Raw genomic sequence first — 6,878 nt, 5'->3', positions numbered from 1 at the left:
AATGTGGGATGAATCTAGAGTAACGGTGCTGTCAAAGGGCATGCTTTTTTCCGATAAAGTGCGCCTAAGTAGGGAGGTGCGAATGTACAACGTAAAAAAGTGTCGTGAGATCACGGTATCAAAGTCATCTCCGGATGTATACAAGGTAATCTACCGTAGATGGTTTACGGGTTGTAATTGGATGCTGCGTGCGAGGAAGAAGAAAACAAATACATGGGTTATGGGTAAATACAATGGCACCCACAATTGTGACATAGACACATTTAGTGGGAATCATTTTAACTTGAATGTTGACTTGATTTCTCTTGTCTTGATTCCACACATTCAAGCGTCCATAAGGTACACGATCAAAGAGTGTATAACATCTGTCCACCAGGAATATGGGTGTACCATTACCAAAAGAAAGGCATTTCTCGGGCGCAAATGTGAGTTTGATATTGTTTATGTAACTGGGATAAGTCCTTTGCATCTCTACTCAGGTACATGGACGCATTGCAACACTTTAACCCCGGGACTATTGTTGAATGGAAGCTTGAGCGGAGTCCGGGAATACCAGAACATATATTCAAATATGTGTTCTAGGCATTTAAACCAGCCATTTATGTTTTTTTGCATTGCCGGCTGGTAATATCCATAGACGATAATCATGTCTATGGAAAGTATGATATTAAGTTGTTGATCGTTGTTGCAGTAGATGCTAATGGAAGTATATTTCCCCTAGCTTTTGCTATTTGTGCCAATGAAAGCCAAGAGACGTGGACACTATTTTTGAATCACTTGAAGGAGCACGTTGTCAGACAGCATTCAGGTATTTGTCTAATATCTGATCGGCATGATGGTATTTTAAGTTCTGTACAGAATTTGTGTGCATGGCCGGAACCATATGCCTACCACCGTTACTGTGTGAGGCACCTGAAGGCCAATTTCCAGAAGGCATATCCCAACAAGGATTTGTATGATTTAATGTGGATGGCTGCAACATATCACCAAGAGTATAAATTCAGGAGGCGTATGGAATCTATCATGCAGGAAGACGAAGGAGCCTATCGTTGGTTGATGCGACATGAGCTTGATAAGTGGACTTTGCATGCGAATGGTGGCAGAAGATGGGGAATTCTGACTACAAATGTCTCAGAATCTTTCAACGGGTTATTGAAGTCTGCACGTGGATTGCTTGTCACTGCCATGGTGCGGATATTATTCAAGCAGATGGCGAAGAGGTTTGTTGAAAGGGCTAGAGGTACATCGTCATTGATGGAAAAGAGTGTTGAATTTATGCCAAAACCAATGAAAAGATTTGAGAAATATAGGCGGTGAGCACATTGGCACTCATATTTACAGTATTGTAATGAGCAAAATATTTTTGAAGTTCGTACCACTATCTATCAAAACCAGGGGAATAATACACACACCGTAAATGAAGCCAGAAAGTTATGCTCTTGTGGGAAATAGTTCATCTACCACATGTCGTGCTCACATGCCATGAAGTGCTTTCAACATATAGGTTTCGCAGCAACCAACTACGTTGATAAAGAATATAGTGTTGCTGCCAGTGGGTGTTGAGCATTATTGGTCGCCGGAACCATTTAAAATGGTGTGTAATAAGGAGTATATACGTCAACGACAAGTGCAAAAAGGAACGCATATACGGAACAAAATGGATGTTGGTGATACCGTTTATGCGCGTAAATGTGGCATATGCTCGCAAACAGGACACGACCATCGTAAATGTCCTTCAGCTGGTTTGGGTGGTGGTGGTAATTCAGCTCCTGGTGTAAGACAACACAAGTGCTCTCAACATGGAAAAGAACCTAGTCCAGCATAAGAAAACAAAGCACATTGACGTGCGAAATCATTTTCTCAGGGATAATGTTGAAAAGGGTCTCATCTTCATGAAGTTTTGCAAAACAGAGGACCGGGTAGCTGATATCTTCACCAAAGCATTGAGCATAGAGCACTTTGAAAAGAATCGACTGGCGTTGGGGATGATAAAATAAAACTGAGCACCAGATTCCTCAATAATTGGCTATGAAAGAATGAACAGGTAAACTGCTAAAAAGTATTTTCTGGCAATTTCTAATTCATTTCTATACCGTTACAGGTAAACATGCATGGAAACTACAGAGCAAACAAGCAGCTAATAATATTGCATTGTGGTAAAAGAATGATGCTCACATTTACAAAACTCAATCATGGAACCTGGTTCCCTTGACTCAAGTTAGTTAGTTCCTTTTACACTCATGCACATTTTAAACGACTATAAAAGTGTCACATCATTAAATGAGCCCATTTCTATCTCCCATACCTTAAAGCTAAATGTCACACCCGTTACAAACCGACCTATCTACCCAGTTCATTGCACTCCATCAAGTTCTGGTTCTCATCACAGTCGCAAAAACCAAACCCCCAAAAGATTTGTCACTACAACCTCTCCCTCTGCTTCGCCAGAAAAAATGGCAGACGACGAAATATTGGAAAGAGAAGAGGGACAAGAGGTCTCAATTCAGTAGGGTAGGGAAGTCTCTGCAACCCAACAAGATGTTGTTGGCAGTGGTGAAGTATTAGAAGTTCCTGCTCCAAGTTTTGATCTAAATGTTGCTTCTTCGATAGGTAATGCTCCTCATGCGTCTTCTAATTCTACAATGTTGGGTGTGAGTGAGAGAGAAGCTATAGAGACTATGCTACTTATTGCGACCGATGGAGGGTTGGTTGGGGATTATGAGTGTGGTGATGTGACCACTGGGTCTTAGGGGGAAGGAGAAGGAAATGGAGTTGGAGGTGGGGAACTGGTGCCTCTTGAAAACATGGTGCCATATAGTACTACATGGGAAACAACAGAGGGACCTTCTCCCTCTGCCTAAGAAAAGCACTCTACTCCTACTTAGGATAAAACCCCATGCTCCTCAAAAGAGACCAAGATCAGTACTGACCCTGCTCTTTCTCCTCACTTTGATGCAGTGCCCTTGGATTTTATTATTCCTGGAATGAGACCCTTGTCTAAAGAGGAGAATGAAAATAGTGAGGAAGACTATGACAATGTGACTGTGGCAAGTTTCATTGCTGCTAAAAGTGGTAGGGAAGTTCCCAAAGAGCCCGTTCTTAAAAGACCCATTACTAGGCAGCAGAAGAAAGAAGCTTTTGAGAGTGCTCTGAAGAGAAACAAGGAGGAAAAGAAAAGAAGTAGGCTGGTGAAAGGGGAAAGCTAGTGAATGAGGAGGATGTGCCTCCGAAAAACATTGTGAATGTTGAAGATGAAGGTGTGAATGAGCAACCTGCTTCCTTGATTCATAAATCCTCTAAGAAATTTGTGACTACAAAGCCCAAAGGAAGTATCATTTGTGAAAAATGTAGAGGTTGATAAGGAGAAGAATGTTGAAGGAGAGGAGTCTGGTGAGAAGTCTGAAAAGAAGGGGAAAAGTGTGAAGAAATCTTTGAAAAGGAAGGCAAGTGACAAATAGGAACATGGTTCCTCCAAGAAAGCCAAAGTAGATGAGTCTGAAGTGGAGAGAAGAGAAAACCTTAAGAAGCAAAGGGTGCTATGGGTTAGAGCATTTGACACTGACGTTTTTGAAATATCAGGCATGAGACAGTTGTTTGCAATCTGCGAGTTTCAGAAGTAGACTCATTTGTTTACCATTCAGAGTCCCAAGGTTTATCAAGAAGAGGTTCGCAATTTCTATGCAGATCTATTTACTATAGAAGACGACAACATCTACTTGAAGGTTAACGGAGTAGATTTTGTGATGGACGAGACTATTCTAGGAAGTATCTTGGGTGTGCCCACTGAAGGGCTCTCATCTGTTGAAGGGACCTGTTCCCCTGACTTTAGAAAGGTCATTCTAAAAGCTCAGGTTGTTCAGCAAGAGGAACGGATGCACAAGAAGGCCCTCCTTCCATAGTATCAACTTATGTTTGTAATGGTGAACAAGGTCCTACTTCCACGCACAGCAAGGCATTCCATTGCTTCAAATATAAGCTCTGGATGCATACACCACCATCAATCTGCCTGGTATCATGATTGAACATATGAAAAAGATGGCAGGTTTCAAGGACGGGAACCATGGTTTGCCTAATGAGTTCTTGCTCACTCGCGTGTTTGAATTCTTCAACGTCCCTTTGGGAAGAGCAGCAGTCTGAACTCAAAAGAAAACTTTCTCGAAGTCAACCTTGGAGGAGTGTATTGACAAGAAGAGGTGTTGGTAGCAATTCTACCATTTCTCTGTTAATTGATGCTCAGAATGCTGCTAACGAGGAAATAATGAGGTTGAAGGCCAGAAATGCCATTCTTGAGGGGCAGCTCATTCAAGCCAAAGAGGAACCTGGTTCCAGCAGTGCCCAAGGCACAGAGGTTGCCCGCTTGACTACTGAAAATGCATACCTGAGGAAACAGGTCGAGGACCTGAAAGAGGAGTTGATAAACGAGCAGCGATCTGCAAATGCTCGAGTGGACATTTTTCTCAGAGCCTTTGCCTCCTCATCCTTCCCCCCCTCTTCCAGTGCCCCTTAAACAGTTCCCTTCTCTTTGTCTAGTTTGAATGATATTAGTATTAACCCAAATGTTCTTTTTTGGCTTGTCGTTGTTATGACTGGTACTTTAAGTTGTTTTTATGTGGATGTTTTTGTAATAATGGTGCTACTACCTATGTTTTTTTTTCTCTTATTAATTAATGAGCATCTCATCTTTTTCTATGTATGTTATACTCTTGCGCTTTATTTTTAGCCATGCTCTTAGGCTCTCAGGGGAATAAAGTTATTTTGCAGGAAAAATTGTATAGAGATCTAATTCTCATGGGGAACTTCAATTATAAGTTTGTCATCATCAAAAAGGGAAAAATTGATAAGTTATGTACCTTTTGTATTTTGATGATTTAACAAACTTCATATGAGAAGCAGATAGGGAACCTGTTACACACCCTCAAAAGTGCTCAAGAACAACAAGTCACATGTTTGGCACAAGTTCCAACATGATCAGTCAAAGAAACGGCAGAGGGAACAGATGGCTATCAGTTCCTCCGGTGACAGTACAAGTCAACTTCCTGCAGCTGTTAAAGTCGCTGCATTGTTTCTCTGCACACGTAACAGTGCAACAGTCACTTTATGGAGCATGCCTTGTATCGGATAATTGCATACATCATCCCAATGACCTCACTTATATATTACCAACATGAGGCAAGGGAACACACACATTTGCAAACCCTAAATCGTTAAGTCTCTCTCTCAAGTGTGTTGCCGCCTCTCATTGACTCCAAGGCTTGAAGAACAAAGTAGCAACAGAACAAAGGACCAGATCTCAGCACTGAGTTTATCATATGTCCTTAGTATTGTTGTATCTTTGTTACGTGTTATTTACTTGTAATTCCAACCCAGCTTAGTTAGAAGCTTTCCGTAGGACATCGTTTGTAAAACCATAAACCTTGTATTTGTGTTTGGCTAGAGTTAATCAAAGTGTTGTAATAGAGCTATTACAAAGAGACTTGTAATAGAGTTATTGCAAGTAGGTGAGGGATTAAGATGTTAATTCCTAGATTACAATAGGTTGTAATTTAAAGTTTGCTCGGTTAGTGAAATTGAAATCCTACGAGTGTAGGTCGTGATTTTTAATCCCCGTGAGTTGGGAGTTTTCCACGTAAAATATTGTTGTGTCATTTACTTACTGTTGTATGTGTGTGTTCTATGGGATAAAGAACCAGATTTTGTATACATTTTGGTGGACTCTAAGTAGGCGTTTGGACATAAGAATTGTAAAATTCGAAAAAATGGTGAAAAAAATTTCAAGTGAAAATGGTATTTGAAATTTAGAGTTGTGTTTTGACATAAATTTCAGTTTGGGTTGTTTTAAAAGTTTTGTGAGTGATTTGAGTGAATTTTGAAAAATAGCTTTTTTGCAGTTTTTCAAATTTTCGAAAATTTTCAAAATGTATCTTCAAGTGAAAATTGAAAATTTTATGAACAAACGCTGATTTCGAAAAAAAAAAAGTAAAATATTTTTGGAAAAATTTTCCATCAAATTTTATGTCCAAACGGACTCTAAGTTTTCATCGGTAAGGCTAAGTATTGTAAAAAAAGTATGATATTTTATAGGTATAGATAAAAGAAGTTAGCATTAAAAGATTAAGTCATATGAAAAACTCAAGTGTTTAGAGTATAGAAGAAGTGTATATTTTCATAATAAATAGTTATTAAAAGGACAGAGGGTTAGTTAAAATATGGTTAAGATAGGCAAAAACATGATTACTTAACTGAGCTCAAAATAGAGTTTAAAACTCATCTAAAAAATCTTAGGGTAAAAGATTTCGTACTGTTTTGAAGAAATTGTCGCAACATAAACGATGTCTCAGAGTTGCTTCAAAACATTTTGGACATTAAGGTGTTAAACCAAAATGAGACAAATTGCAGTACACTAAGCTTTCAAAAATATTAACTCAAAAACCTTACTGACAAATAAATAACTAATTTAAGTACCTAAAAGGTAGATTTTTGGGTTAACTAAAGGTCAAGATCCCAAATAAACTTGTCATAGTAATTCTTAGCTGAACAACAATCATGATACAATTAAAGAGAATGTTAGTCGCATAACCAAAACAGAAAGGAAAGGAAACGTTAGTCACATAAAATAGCAAAAATGAAATGAAATAGCCAAGAGCCATGTAAGCTCCCCAGAAGATTTTTTATTTCCTGTATTTTTAGTTGTATAGAGAAGCAAGGGCGGATTTATAGGTTTAATTATAGGGAACGTGAACCCATAGTCTTTCCGTAAAATTAGATATTTTGTGTACATATTTCCTAAAATTCATACTTTATAATATTTACTGCTCGCACCCATGCTCCGAGAAGGTTGAATGGTGCACTTAATTGAAGGTTAAGTTATTTACCAAGAG

Source organism: Nicotiana tabacum, chromosome 15, assembly GCF_000715075.1.
Source record: "Nicotiana tabacum cultivar K326 chromosome 15, ASM71507v2, whole genome shotgun sequence".
Lineage (NCBI taxonomy): Eukaryota > Viridiplantae > Streptophyta > Magnoliopsida > Solanales > Solanaceae > Nicotiana > Nicotiana tabacum.
Note: the sequence above shows the minus strand (reverse complement) of the source record.